Below are 15,630 nucleotides of genomic sequence, written 5' to 3' on the forward strand. Positions count from 1 at the left end.
TTTTGTAATGGTAGTTATCGTATTATAGTATACGATAACTGTATACGTAGTATACGTAATTGTAGATATACAGTACATAAAGGGTATGAATAGGTGTGAGCTTTTACTGTATATTTAATATTTTATCTGACCCACTTGTAGAAACCGCCTACTCAGATTTATTTAAGTGGTCTGCCACCATAAAGACAGAAAAATATAATGACACCCTGTTACATTAACTGTAAAATAAACGCCGTAACTGCGGCCATATGAAAATTTGGATAAAGATTATACAAACATCCTAAGGAGCTCTATGACATATGAGCGTCGTAATAATGGTTGGTGACCTGACGTAACAGTGCTCCCTGAATTACGTGATCTGTATATACCCAAATACAGATATATCACATAGGGAGATGCAGTCAAACATTGCATTGCTATCGTCGTGGTGAACTATTTCTCCGCTGTTTAAAACTTGTTTGGTAAGTGTCATCAAATATTCTTGTCAATTTGTAGCGAAATCGATATACTGTATCATAATCCTTCAGCTATCTATAATGTAGTGAAACGGCTAATTAATATTGATCAATTCCCTTATTCACAGTGACTTTTGCTCAAACCCCTGTTGCATAATGGGTTAATTTTATATAAAAAAACATTTATATCATAGATATAATACAAGCTTTGAAATGAAATAGCACATTTCCAGGTTTCAGTTAAACATTTTTAAAAAAGCTCATGACTTTAAGCATTCTGAACATTGAGAATGTTATTTGGGAAACAAATGTTTATTATAATGTTTATGTTTAGGATCTGTCTCCTACTGAGTCAGCATGCAGCATTCAACACCATTAGGTTTAATATTAAAAAGTTGTGTATTTCCTGAATTGTTTTTTTTATTCTTTTCTATTAGACCATACTAGACTGTGCAGGATATCATTTATTTGCCATTTTTGCCTTTTCCAGATACCTGGGAAACAAAGCTCATATCTCATTTGCCAATGGAGCCCAGTCCTAAGCCTGGTGCTCTGTCCCCCTCCCCGAAGGACACAGACTCGAATCGACCCGCGCCCTTAAGGCAACAGGATCTGATCTCCACGTACTGCCCGCCTCCCAAGATACAGCTTCTGAAGGACACCTTCCAAGAGAAACTGATGCAGGAAAAGGAGAAAAAAATGATCGCCATGTACAATCGGCGGCAGGAGGCAGCTCTACAGAAGATGAGAAAATGTTTCCAATATGTCAAATACGCTGCGGAGAAGAAGATGGGGAACAGCTATCGCTTCCAAGCCCAACAGGGCCCCGAGAAGAACATTGTGGGGTATGATCGGTCTTACCCCCTGAAGCCTATGGGTAACAGGAAAGTCTCCGGCCCTGGTGAGGTTCGGGCTGTGGACCGCCCGGACGCACAGAGTGATTCCTTGTTTGCCCCCACCCCGCCTCAGGATGGTCATGAGAGGCCCTGCGAGAGGCCGGGCAGGAGGGGCTCAAGAGTACGCAAACCTAAGGACAGGACTGTCCTCCCCATGGTGGCGACCCCTCCAGGGCAATGCCCTTCTCATGCCAATGGGAAGGAGCACTTTCAGTTGCAAGAGGAGCTACGAAAAGTGGCCGAGGCAGAGGCCGCGCTGAAGGAGGAGCATCGCCGGAGGGAGGCCAGCCTGCAGGATGAGATGCGCCGGAAGGAGGCCATGATGAAGGACGAGATTCGCCAGAAGGAGGCCATGATGCAGGCGAAGCTCTTCAGAGCTCAGGAGGAGCTGAGGATGGTTCCGAGAGAGATGGAAGACTCCAGAGAGGTGGCCGGAAGGGAAAATAGAGGCGAGGCAGAGCGAGCTTTGCCCCAGAGGACCATGGGCCAACCACCGCTCTAAGGCCGTGCCTCTTCTGACCTGCAGAATGGAGAAGCAAAAAGCCTTCACTCCAAAGAAAGCCCTTCCTTTCAAAGGAGACAACCTTGATTATGGTTCTCCAATGGAAGACGGCGGATGCGCAGAATCGCACTTTCCCTCTGCGCTTTCCCATCAGGAGAGACGTCAAGTGAGCCCTTGCAGCCGTGGGCTAGAAGACGTCCCCTGTGGAAGGAGAAAGTACCTCAAGAAAGCAAGGCTCCCTGAAAGTGACGTGTCAGCGGCACAGGCCGCGCAGGCCCACTTCAGAAATAACATCGCATGTCTGGATGAACAAACTCTGTCAGAGGAAAACAGATATTTGTCCCCTACAAGTCTGATGTGCCCTACCGCTGAGCAATTTCCATATGAGAATAGCCAGAGTGGAAACCCTCAGCTGGTGCCCTGTGAACTGTGTCACAGGAAGTTTGCTGTAGAGAGGTTGGAGAAACACAGCAAGATCTGCAAGAAGCTTCAGAATTCAAAGAGGAAGGTTTTTGACTCTTTCAAGCACAGGGCCAAGGGAACAGAACTGGAGACATACATCCATAAGAAGAAGGTTAGACCGCCAATCGTGGTAAGGGCTATCCTTAAACTCTTTCCAAGCTTCCCTTGTTTTCTCCTAGAGTCAGACTCAGCTTATAAATCAATGTAAACAATAAATAAGTGTTTTATGAAGTACTCTTCTGAAAAACTGCCGCAAAGGCACATTTGCCAGACAGAATAAATGGGTCTTAGTGACCTCTGAATTCTGTTGTAAAAATCTACATGAGATATCAAGCAAATAGCACTCACAGGAAACAAAACCATAACTAAATTGTACTCTCTACCCAATGACATGAAAGGTAGGCCCAGAAAGCTACGTTATTACTGTATTGATATTTTCTTGCCTTGTGAATGGTTTGCGACCAGACTGTGTACGCAGTGCTAGTCTGGACTTTTTCTGGAAGCTGTTTCATTGGTTTCATTTCCTGTTCCCAGCTGAGAAAGAACAACTGGAGGCAGAAGCACGAGGATTTCATTCGGAGCATCAAACAGGCCAGGGAGGTGCAGCAGGTGATCACGCAAGGAGGGAAAGTTGTGAACCTGCCCCAGCCCCCCGCGAATCCAAACCCCGACTACGTGCCCTGCCCTCACTGCGGCCGGCGCTTTGCCCCCAGGCCGGCACAGAGGCACTTCCCCAAGTGTCAGCACATCAGGAGCCGCCCTCCTCCTCCTCCTCGCAGATGAAAACTGATGTGAAGAAGAGTAAAAGAGTCATGATCTTGGCTCACGACTCATGTCCTGCTTTTTCTTTTTAGAAATATATTTAGCACAGTTCATCCGTATGATGATAAAAAAAATGTTACCTTGTTTTAATAAAATGATTTTTTTTTGGTGGACTGGTGTTTGCGTAACTGTGGTTATTTCAGTTTTTTTCCCTTGCGAAAATGTGTGTCGACCGTGAAAATAAATTTCAAGCTGTTCTTATCATTCATACACCTTGACCTCCTAAAAATAATTGTTCAACCTAGAACGTACAATTAGCAGGCAATAGAACAGGTCACATTGGCCTTGGAACCATCAAAAAGTAGTATTCACACATTCTCTGCATCAATTTTCCTTTAAAACAACTGAAAAAGCAAGGTAAAGTGTGATTGATTTTTTTAATTAAAGTTATTTGATTTAATTTATTTAATTTTCATAATATTTGAAATATATTGGGATTAATGTGACTCAATATTATCTGCAGCTCTTACACTCCAGGCACCTGATAAAGTGGAACGCAGTGTCTTTGCCTTACATGGCGCTCAGCTCTTCCTCAATCCCAGCAGAAGCAGCAGCCTCCGGGTCCTGCCTCATGCACAGCTTAAAATGCAAAACCGAGTAATACAACAAACAACAGGGAAAACCATTCACGATCAGACACATCCGTTGATTGCTGGCTCTCAGTAAAGGGACATTGCTGTGGTCCACGCATGAATCTGTTTTCTAAGTGCCTTATCCAATACAGTGTTGAGGCCAGTTTTCCCAGAAGCCATCTAAAGGAGAACACACAATAACTTGTACAACCTCCAATTTACATCACAAAATAGACTACATTTCAAGGTTAAAGAATTATCATGTTCTGCGATTCAGAACGAGGCAGCAAAACTTCCTGTGATCTGATGTGGCCCTGTGACATTGTAAAGGAGCAGGCTTGTGAATACATCTCGTTTAATCCAATGGAAATATTGCTCTCAACTTTTTTACGTTTTTGCCAAAAAATAATATTACATTGTTAACTCTGCATAAAGAACCTTGGAATGGAACGTTTTTTGCAGTGAAATGTTTGCTGCATAACCTATACCTTTTCTCTCCTACATCACATTGCATTAGTCATTACAGTGATTAGTGAGCAGGAAGGGCTGCATCACATCGCAATTTGTGTGGAACTTGAATGCGAATTTGTTACAACATGGCGTAACTTACAGTACTTTCACAAAATTCATGATTTTGTGCTCAATTTTGAGTTTGTAAAGTTTTTCTATAATGTCAATGATTTTATTTTGTGACTGAAATTAAATACTTTTGTGTCTGCAAAATTGGGACTGTAGTTCCACCTTAACCTACTAGTACTGTATGTCTTTGGACTGTGGGAAGAAACTGGAGCACCTGGAAGAAATCCACACAAATGAAGGGAGAACATACAATTCCATCCAGACTGCACCCCAGGAATTGAACCCAGGACCCCAGCTCTGTGAACCACAGTGCCACCTCATTGCTATAGTCACTATAATTAATGTCAAAACTCATTTGCAAATGAGCAGCCTGGGATCCAAAAGGATCAAGACAAGGATCCAAACAAAGCACTATCCCAAAGCTTGGCTTTGTACAGTATATCATACAGGGCTTGATGCAGAAGGCAGATAATCTAAGTCCATGCAATAATTGCTAAGGGAAAGTGACTTTGTGTTCTTGGAGGGAAGTCACTCAACATGGAGCTGTGTTAGTGAAATGATTGTTCTGATGTACGGCTGATGTCCAAACACTGAAAACATGATTGTGTATGCAATCGCACTCCCGAGCTCCATTGGGTATGGTTAAAATAACTTTTTATAGTTCATCACATTCAAAGTGTGTGTACCTGATGAAAGTGTAACACGCATTTGAAGGAGTTATTCAGGATTTTCTTTCATTCAACTATTTCAAGACCCATTATTTTCAGATGTTGTAGTATACGTGAATAATGAAAGGCCTTCATATTACACAATGAAGGAATGACTTCGCAGGTGTGAAGAATAAAAGATTAATTCAGCTCACTTTGGGGAGTTTCACAATGGCCCTCCTTAAAGAAATGTGGGTTTGATTAAAGGAGTGAAGAAAAAGCACTGAATAATATTTGCTTCTGTAAACGTAATCATCTCAAAATATGGTTAAAGAAATTGAAGAAGGTTAAACATAATCCAAAACGTATAAGGTCAATTTAAATACAACCAGAATTCTAGTGTTTATGCAATGCATCTGTGGGTTGATATGAAATACGGCCGTTCTTAAACTAAACGAGGTTATCGAGAGCATATTCCGAGTACGGCTGTGGCCAGTTGTACTGTGAACTGCGAGGACCGTATCTTATCCTGAACTGACTGTGCGAATACCGTCCTCTGCTGGCAGAAGGAATAGATTACAACGGCACTGTATTGGCGATTAGTCCTATTGCTAGAATATTGAAACAACAAGGAGTCCGCGGAGTCAAGCAATGCTGAATAAACAAGTACCTGAAATTCAATAGGATTTTGTGTATTGATTACAAATAGGTGTGGAATTCTCATGTACAGTGGTATTCATGGATTCCTTACACAAGCAGCAGTTGTTATGATACTTTCGTAATCTGAATATAAATCTGTTATCTACTTGAAACTGTAATTATTGAATAGATTAATGTCTTTGAAATGCTTCATTAACTGGGCAGTTTCCATGTTTGGAAATGTTTTTATTTTGATTGCTGATTGCTAGATACTGTATGTTTAATAGGCATGCTGTTAATATTTTCTACAAGAGCCAAATAAGACAGTTATGCTGTAGTAAGTTCTATATAAGTTATATAACATAAGTTATATTTTGTTCTGAGGTCAATTTGAATCTCATACTAAATAACTGGTGTCCTTTTATCTGAGAAACACTACCTGATTGATCACCTGATGCCTAGAAATTAGCATGCACAGTAGCCCAGCGTTTAGCATTGCTAGCTCACAGTGCTGAGGCCCTGGGTACACTTCTGGACCTGGGGTGCTATCTGTATGGAGCTTGTATGTTCTCCCCATGTTTGCATGAGTTTGCTTTGGGTGCTCCGGCTTCCTCCCACAGTTCAAAGAACTACTGGTAGGTTAATTGGCTTCTGGGATAATTGGTGAGTGTCTGTGTCTTCCCTGCATTGGACTACCATCCAGTCCCAGGTATCTCCTGCTTATTACTTTCTGAGGCTCTGGCTCCCCCGTGCCCCGCGACCCCCTGACCCCCTGACCCTGAATTGGATGAAGCGGTTAGAAAATGGGTGGTTTCTGTTATGCTCTGGTCATGCTCTGCCATAGCAACAACTTGTAAAAAATGCAGATGCTAGGATTTAACTCAAAGAAGGAGCTCAGAGCACTGTGTTGGCATCACTGTACAGGTGTCCGGTTTGTTTTAGAACATGTGCTAAAATCTTATTTACTAACTTCTAGACTTTTTACCCCCCATATCAGTCTGCAGGTGCACGGTGGTCTGTGGACACCCTCCTTGCTCTGTCGTAAAAGAGGAAATAAAAAGCAACTGGTTTTGACTTTAATGCACTGAGACTGTGGAACTCACAGAACTCTCTTGTCAGAAAGGCAGCTTCTAACAGCTTTTAAGTGAAGACTAAGAACACTTTTCTATTTTATTAAAATAGATTATATATGTTTTGTTTAAATATATGTTATAAATGTTAAAACGACAGCTCGTATAAGCTTGTATTTTTACCTTTCGATCATTTTTATAATTGCTTTGAGTTGCTTTTACCATGATAAACAGTACAAAATATGAGGTGTTGAACTTGTCTAAAGTTTTAAAGCGCTTTATGACGTAAAGTGTGATGACAGTCCTTGGCGGTCTATGTAACAATTCTTCTTGAAGTAGGTCATCGGGCCAACAGTATACAAACATTACAGCTCAAGTGCTTTTGTATCTGAACGCTTTTAGGTAAGTTATTTAGCAGCTGCGGTATTAATAATGATTTTAATGGCAAATTCAATTGCAGGTAAAATAAAAATGGCGGATAACTTTCTTTCTAGCTTCGTGAAGCGGTCGCGCTAAATTATACATATATACCATAATAAGAAACATAATATGTACAGTAGAATTTTTCACTTTAAGCTGGCATTATCCAGAACCGGGTCAGGGCCCGGACCCGGACCGTGCAGTGTGGTCCGCCGGCCTTCTAAAGATGTTTAGGAGATCGAGGCGCCCTTGGATTTGATTAGAAACTTGCATAATTTCTTAACTTGACCCCATTATCTTAAAAAAAACGGCCAGGCCAAGACCAAAGCATGAAGGCTGCGAGGATCGGGGGACTCTCATTTTTGGTCACAGCGTACAGTAGTAGATCAGTAACCTCTGTTTATCGTGATAACCTTTAATTATTTTCCAGTACTTTTTTAAATGATAAAACACATTGTCTCGCCAGTTTTGCTAAAGATACGGTTTTAGTGTTTACGCATAAATTTGTAAGCCGTAGGTTTAAATCTCGTGGTCTTATTTTCTGCATTTTCATCGTAAGGGAAGGCGCTCGTTTGCGATTTACGCGCTGAATATTGTAAGCAGAGGAGCCTTAAGGCACAGCCTCGCCTTAACACCATCGTTTGCATTGTCATTGTCATCCAGAAAAGCAGTCGTAAGAAAATGAATCTGTGGCGGCTCCGAACATTAAAAAAACTATATCTAGACTGCAAATACATCCCAATCTTACTATCAACAGGTTTTAAGACCCCTCTCCTTTCCACCGGTATACAAGCTGAGAGAAATATTGGAAATCCCATCTGAAGTAGCCCTCGTCTCACCTTCGGAGCTGTGAGCGATGGGGATCATAATTAAAAGGGGTACAGTTACTTTGAAAATGTGTATGTGATACTTAAATTTAAATAAAATAAAAAGATAAATTATATAACACAGACTGCTATCTATGTCCATGTGTTTAAGACGTATGAATCGGTTTTAAAACAGGCACACCCCTTTACTTCTCACAAATCCGACTGGAGTCTCAGTCCGTCGTCGCGATGAATTAGGAGCTCAGATGTAGGCTAAGTGATTGCAATTTACTTATTTAAAAGAACCACTTCAAATCAAAAGGGAGACATTTTGTAATGGTAGTTATCGTATTATAGTATACGATAACTGTATACGTAGTATACGTAATTGTAGATATACAGTACATAAAGGGTATGAATAGGTGTGAGCTTTTACTGTATATTTAATATTTTATCTGACCCACTTGTAGAAACCGCCTACTCAGATTTATTTAAGTGGTCTGCCACCATAAAGACAGAAAAATATAATGACACCCTGTTACATTAACTGTAAAATAAACGCCGTAACTGCGGCCATATGAAAATTTGGATAAAGATTATACAAACATCCTAAGGAGCTCTATGACATATGAGCGTCGTAATAATGGTTGGTGACCTGACGTAACAGTGCTCCCTGAATTACGTGATCTGTATATACCCAAATACAGATATATCACATAGGGAGATGCAGTCAAACATTGCATTGCTATCGTCGTGGTGAACTATTTCTCCGCTGTTTAAAACTTGTTTGGTAAGTGTCATCAAATATGCTTGTCAATTTGTAGCGAAATCGATATACTGTATCATAATCCTTCAGCTATCTATAATGTAGTGAAACGGCTAATTAATATTGATAAATTCCCTTATTCACAGTGACTTTTGCTCAAACCCCTGTTGCATAATGGGTTAATTTTATATAAAAAAACATTTATATCATAGATATAATACAAGCTTTGAAATGAAATAGCACATTTCCAGGTTTCAGTTAAACATTTTTAAAAAAGCTCATGACTTTAAGCATTCTGAACATTGAGAATGTTATTTGGGAAACAAATGTTTATTATAATGTTTATGTTTAGGATCTGTCTCCTACTGAGTCAGCATGCAGCATTCAACACCATTAGGTTTAATATTAAAAAGTTGTGTATTTCCTGAATTGTTTTTTTTTATTCTTTTCTATTAGACCATACTAGACTGTGCAGGATATCATTTATTTGCCATTTTTGCCTTTTCCAGATACCTGGGAAACAAAGCTCATATCTCATTTGCCAATGGAGCCCAGTCCTAAGCCTGGTGCTCTGTCCCCCTCCCCGAAGGACACAGACTCGAATCGACCCGCGCCCTTAAGGCAACAGGATCTGATCTCCACGTACTGCCCGCCTCCCAAGATACAGCTTCTGAAGGACACCTTCCAAGAGAAACTGATGCAGGAAAAGGAGAAAAAAATGATCGCCATATACAATCGACGGCAGGAGGCGGCTCTACAGAAGATGAGAAAATCTTTCCAATATGTCAAATACGCTGCGGAGAAGAAGATGGGGAACAGCTATCGCTTCCAAACCCAACAGGGCCCCGAGAAGAACATTGTGGGGTATGATCGGTCTTACCCCCTGAAGCCTATGGGTAACAGGAAAGTCTCCGGCCCTGGTGAGGTTCGGGCTGTGGACCGCCCGGACGCACAGAGTGATTCCTTGTTTGCCCCCACCCCGCCTCAGGATGGTCATGAGAGGCCCTGCGAGAGGCCGGGCAGGAGGGGCTCAAGAGTACGCAAACCTAAGGACAGGACTGTCCTCCCCATGGTGGCGACCCCTCCAGGGCAATGCCCTTCTCATGCCAATGGGAAGGAGCACTTTCAGTTGCAAGAGGAGCTACGAAAAGTGGCCGAGGCAGAGGCCGCGCTGAAGGAGGAGCATCGCCGGAGGGAGGCCAGCCTGCAGGATGAGATGCGCCGGAAGGAGGCCATGATGAAGGACGAGATTCGCCAGAAGGAAGCCATGATTCAGGCGAAGCTCTTTAGAGCTCAGGAGGAGCTGAGGATGGTTCAGAGAGAGATGGAAGACTCCAGAGAGGTGGCCGGAAGGGAAAATAGAGGACTCCTGACCCGAAGGAAGACACTCCAGGCGAGGCAGAGCGAGCTTCGCCCCAGAGGACCGTGGGCCAACCACTGCTCTAAGGCCGTGCCTCTTCTGACCTGCAGAATGGAGAAGCAAAAAGCCTTCACTCCAAAGAAAGCCCTTCCTTTCAAAGGAGACAACCTTGATTATGGTTCTCCAATGGAAGACGGAGCACTTTCCCTCTGCGCTTTCCCATCAGGAGAGACGTCAAGTGAGCCCTTGCAGCCGTGGGCTAGAAGACGTTCCCTGTGGAAGGAGAAAGTACCTCAAGAAAGCAAGGCTCCCTGAAAGTGACGTGTCAGCGGCACAGGCCGCGCAGGCCCACTTCAGAAATAACACCGCATGTCTGGATGAACAAACTCTGTCAGAGGAAAACAGATATTTGTCCCCTACAAGTCTGATGTGCCCTACCGCTGAGCAATTTCCATATGAGAATAGCCAGAGTGGAAACCCTCAGCTGGTGCCCTGTGAACTGTGTCACAGGAAGTTTGCTGTAGAGAGGTTGGAGAAACACAGCAAGATCTGCAAGAAGCTTCAGAATTCAAAGAGGAAGGTTTTTGACTCTTTCAAGCACAGGGCCAAGGGAACAGAACTGGAGACATACATCCATAAGAAGAAGGTTAGACCGCCAATCGTGGTAAGGGCTATCCTTAAACTCTTTCCAAGCTTCCCTTTTTTTCTCCTAGAGTCAGACTCAGCTTATAAATCAATGTAAACAATAAATAAGTGTTTTATGAAGTACTCTTCTGAAAAACTGCCGCAAAGGCACATTTGCCAGACAGAATAAATGGGTCTTAGTGACCTCTGAATTCTGTTGTAAAAATCTACATGAGATATCAAGCAAATAGCACTCACGGGAAACAAAACCATAACTAAATTGTACTCTCTACCCAATGACATGAAAGGTAGGCCCAGAAAGCTACGTTATTACTGTATTGATATTTTCTTGCCTTGTGAATGGTTTGCGACCAGACTGTGTACGCAGTGCTAGTCTGGACTTTTTCTGGAAGCTGTTTCATTGGTTTCATTTCCTGTTCCCAGCTGAGAAAGAACAACTGGAGGCAGAAGCACGAGGATTTCATTCGGAGCATCAAATAGGCCAGGGAGGTGCAGCAGGTGATCACGCAAGGAGGGAAGGTTGTGAACCTGCCCCAGCCCCCCGCGAATCCAAACCCCGACTACGTGCCCTGCCCTCACTGCGGCCGGCGCTTTGCCCCCAGGCCGGCACAGAGGCACATCCCCAAGTGTCAGCACATCAGGAGCCGCCCTCCTCCTCCTCCTCACAGATGAAAACTGATGTGAAGAAGAGTAAAAGAGTCATGATCTTGGCTCACGACTCATGTCCTGCTTTTTCTTTTTAGAAATATATTTAGCACAGTTCATCCGTATGATGATAAAAAAAATGTTACCTTGTTTTAATAAAATGATTTTTTTTTGGTGGACTGGTGTTTGCGTAACTGTGGTTATTTCAGTTTTTTTCCCTTGCGAAAATGTGTGTCGACCGTGAAAATAAATTTCAAGCTGTTCTTATCATTCATACACCTTGACCTCCTAAAAATAATTGTTCAACCTAGAACGTACAATTAGCAGGCAATAGAACAGGTCACATTGGCCTTGGAACCATCAAAAAGTAGTATTCACACATTCTCTGCATCAATTTTCCTTTAAAACAACTGAAAAAGCAAGGTAAAGTGTGATTGATTTTTTTAATTAAAGTTATTTGATTTAATTTATTTAATTTTCATAATATTTGAAATATGTTGGGATTAATGTGACTCAATATTATCTGCAGCTCTTACACTCCAGGCACCTGATAAAGTGGAACGCAGTGTCTTTGCCTTACATGGCGCTCAGCTCTTCCTCAATCCCAGCAGAAGCACCAGCAGAAGCAGCAGCCTCCGGGTCCTGCCTCATGCACAGCTTAAAATGCAACACCAAGTAATACAACAAACAACAGGGAAAACCATTCACGATCAGACACATCCGTTGATTGCTGGCTCTCAGTAAAGGGACATTGCATCATTACATCACAAAATAGACTACATTTCAAGGTTAAAGAATTACCATGTTCTGCGATTCAGAACGAGGCAGCAAAACTTCCTATAATCTGTTGTGGCCCTATGACATTGTAAAGGAGCAGGCTTGTGAATACATCTCGTTTAATCCAATGGAAATATAACTCTCAACTTTTTTACGTTTTTGCCAATAAATAATACTACATTGTTAACTCTGCATAAAGAACCTTGGAATGGAACGTTTTTTGCAGTGAAATGTTTGCTGCATAACCTATACCCTTTCTCTCCTACATCACATTGCATTAGTCATTACAGTGATTAGTGAGCAGGAAGGGCTGCATCACATCGCAATTTGTGTGGAACTTGAATGCGAATTTGTTACAACATGGCGTAACTTACAGTCCTTTCACAAAATTCATGATTTTGTGCTCAATTTTGAGTTTGTAAAGTTTTTCTAAAATGTCAATGATTTTATTTTGTGACTGAAATTAAATAATTTTGTGTCTGCAAAATTGGGACTGTAGTTCCACCTTAACCTACTAGTACTGTATGTCTTTGGACTGTGGGAAGAAACTGGAGCACCTGGAAGAAATCCACACAAATGAAGGGAGAACATACAATTCCATCCAGACTGCACCCCAGGAATTGAACCCAGGACCCCAGCTCTGTGAACCACAGTGCCAGCTCATTGCTATAGTCACTATAGTTAATGTCAAAACTCATTTGCAAATGAGCAGCCTGGGATCCAAAAGGATCAAGACAAGGATCCAAACAAAGCACTATCCCAAAGCTTGGCTTTGTACCGTATATAATACAGGGCTTGATGCAGAAGGCAGATAATCAAAGTCCATGCAATAATTGCTAAGGGAAAGTGACTTTGTGTTCTTGGAGGGAAGTCACTCAACATGGAGCTGTGTTAGTGAAATGATTGTTCTGATGTACGGCTGATGTCCAAACACTGAAAACATGATTGTGTATGCAATCGCACTCCTGAGCTCCATTGGGTATGGTTAAAATAACTTTTTATAGTTCATCACATTCAAAGTGTGTGTACTTGATGAAAGTGTAACACGCATTTGGAGGAGTTATTCAGGATTTTCTTTCATTCAACTATTTCAAGACCCATTATTTTCAGATGTTGTAGTATACGTGAATAATGAAAGGCCTTCATATTACACAATGTAGGAATGACTTCGCAGGTGTGAAGAATAAAAGATTAATTCAGCTCTCTTTGGGGAGTTTCACAATGGCCCTCCTTATAGAAATGTGGGTTTGATTAAAGGAGTGAAGAAAAAGCACTGAATAATATTTGCTTCTGTAAACGTAATCATCTCAAAATATGGTTGAAGAAATTGAAGAAGGTTAAACATAATCCAAAACGTATAAGGTAAATTTAAGTACAACCAGAATTCTAGTGTTTATGCAATGCATCTGTGGGTTGATATGAAATATGGCCGTACTTAAACTAAACGAGGTTATCGAGAGCATATTCCGAATACGGCTTTGGCCAGTTGTACTGTGAACTGCGAGGACCGTATCTTATCCTGAACTGGCTGTGCGAATACCGTCCTCTGCTGGCAGAAGGAATAGATTACAACGGCACTGTATTGGCGATTAGTCCTATTGCTAGAATATTGAAACAACAAGGAGTCCGCGGAGTCAAGCAATGCTGAATAAACAAGTACCTGAAATTCAATAGGATTTTGTGTATTGATTACAAATAGGTGTGGAATTCTCATGTACAGTGGTATTCATGGATTCCTTACACAAGCAGCAGTTGTTATGATGCTTTCGTAATCTGAATATAAATCTGTTATCTACTTAAAACTGTAATTATTGAATAGATTAATGTCTTTGAAATGCTTCATTAACTGGGCAGTTTCCATGGTTGGAAATGTTTTTATTTTGATTGCTGATTGCTAGATACTGTATGTTTAATAGGCATGCTGTTAATATTTTCTACAAATAAGACAGTTATGCTGTAGTAAGTTCTATATAAGTTATATAACATAAGTTATATTTTGTTCTGAGGTCAATTTGAATCTCATACTAAATTACTGGTGTCCTTTTATCTGAGAAACACTACCTGATTGATCACCTGATGCCTAGAAATTTGCATGCACAGTAGCCCAGCGTTTAGCATTGCTAGCTCACAGTGCTGAGGCCCTGGGTACACTTCTGGACCTGGGGTGCTATCTGTATGGAGCTTGTATGTTCTCCCCATGTTTGCATGAGTTTGCTTTGGGTGCTTCGGCTTCCTCCCACAGTTCAAAGAACTACTGGTAGGTTAATTGGCTTCTGGGATAATTGGTGAGTGTCTGTGTCTTCCCTGCATTGGACTACCATCCAGTCCCAGGTATCTCCTGCTTATTACTTTCTGAGGCTCTGGCTCCCCCGTGCCCCGCGACCCCCTGACCCCCTGACCCTGAATTGGATGAAGCGGTTAGAAAATGGGTGGTTTCTGTTATGCTCTGGTCATGCTCTGCCATAGCAACAACTTGTAAAAAATGCAGATGCTAGGATTTAACTCAAAGAAGGAGCTCAGATCACTGTGTTGGCATCACTGTACAGGTGTCCGGTGTGTTTTAGAACATATGTTAAAATCTTATTTACTAACTTCTAGACTTTTTACCCCCCATATCAGTCTGCAGGTGCACAGTGGTCTGTGGACACCCTCCTTGCTCTGTCGTAAAACAGGAAATAAAAAGCAACTGGTTTTGACTTTAATGCACTGAGACTGTGGAACTCACAGAACTCTCTTGTCAGAAAGGCAGCTTCTAACAGCTTTTAAGTGAAGACTAAGAACACTTTTCTATTTTATTAAAATAGATTATATATGTTTTGTTTAAATATATGTTATAAATGTTAAAACGACAGCTCGTATAAGCTTGTATTTTTACCTTTCGATCATTTTTAGAATTGCTTTGAGTTGCTTTTACCATGATAAACAGTACAAAATATGAGGTGTTGAACTTGTCTAAAGTTTTAAAGCGCTTTATGACGTAAAGTGTGATGACAGTCCTTGGCGGTCTATGTAACAATTCTTCTTGAAGTAGGTCATCGGGCCAACAGTATACAAACATTACAGCTCAAGTGCTTTTGTATCTGAACGCTTTTAGGTAAGTTATTTAGCAGCTGCGGTATTAATAATGATTTTAATGGCAAATTCAATTGCAGGTAAAATAAAAATGGCGGATAACTTTCATTCTAGCTTCGTGAAGCGGTCGCGCTATATTATACATATATACCATAATAAGAAACATAATATGTAGAGTAGAATTTTTCACTTTAAGCTGGCATTATCCAGAACCGGGTCAGGGAACGGACCCGGACCGTGCAGTGTGGTCCGCCGGCCTTCTAAAGATGTTTAGGAGATCGAGGCGCCCTTGGATTTGATTAGAAACTTGCATAATTTCTTAACTTGACCCCATTATCTTAAAAAAAACGGCCAGGCCAAGACCAAAGCATGAAGGCTGCGAGGATCGGGGGACTCTCATTTTTGGTCACAGCGTACAGTAGTAGATCAGTAACCTCTGTTTATCGTGATAACCTTTAATTATTTTCCAGTACTTTTTTAAATGATAAAACACAT

This window comes from Lepisosteus platostomus, chromosome 28 (genome assembly GCF_059453375.1).
Source record: "Lepisosteus platostomus isolate fLepPlt1 chromosome 28, fLepPlt1.hap1, whole genome shotgun sequence".
Taxonomy (NCBI): domain Eukaryota; kingdom Metazoa; phylum Chordata; class Actinopteri; order Semionotiformes; family Lepisosteidae; genus Lepisosteus; species Lepisosteus platostomus.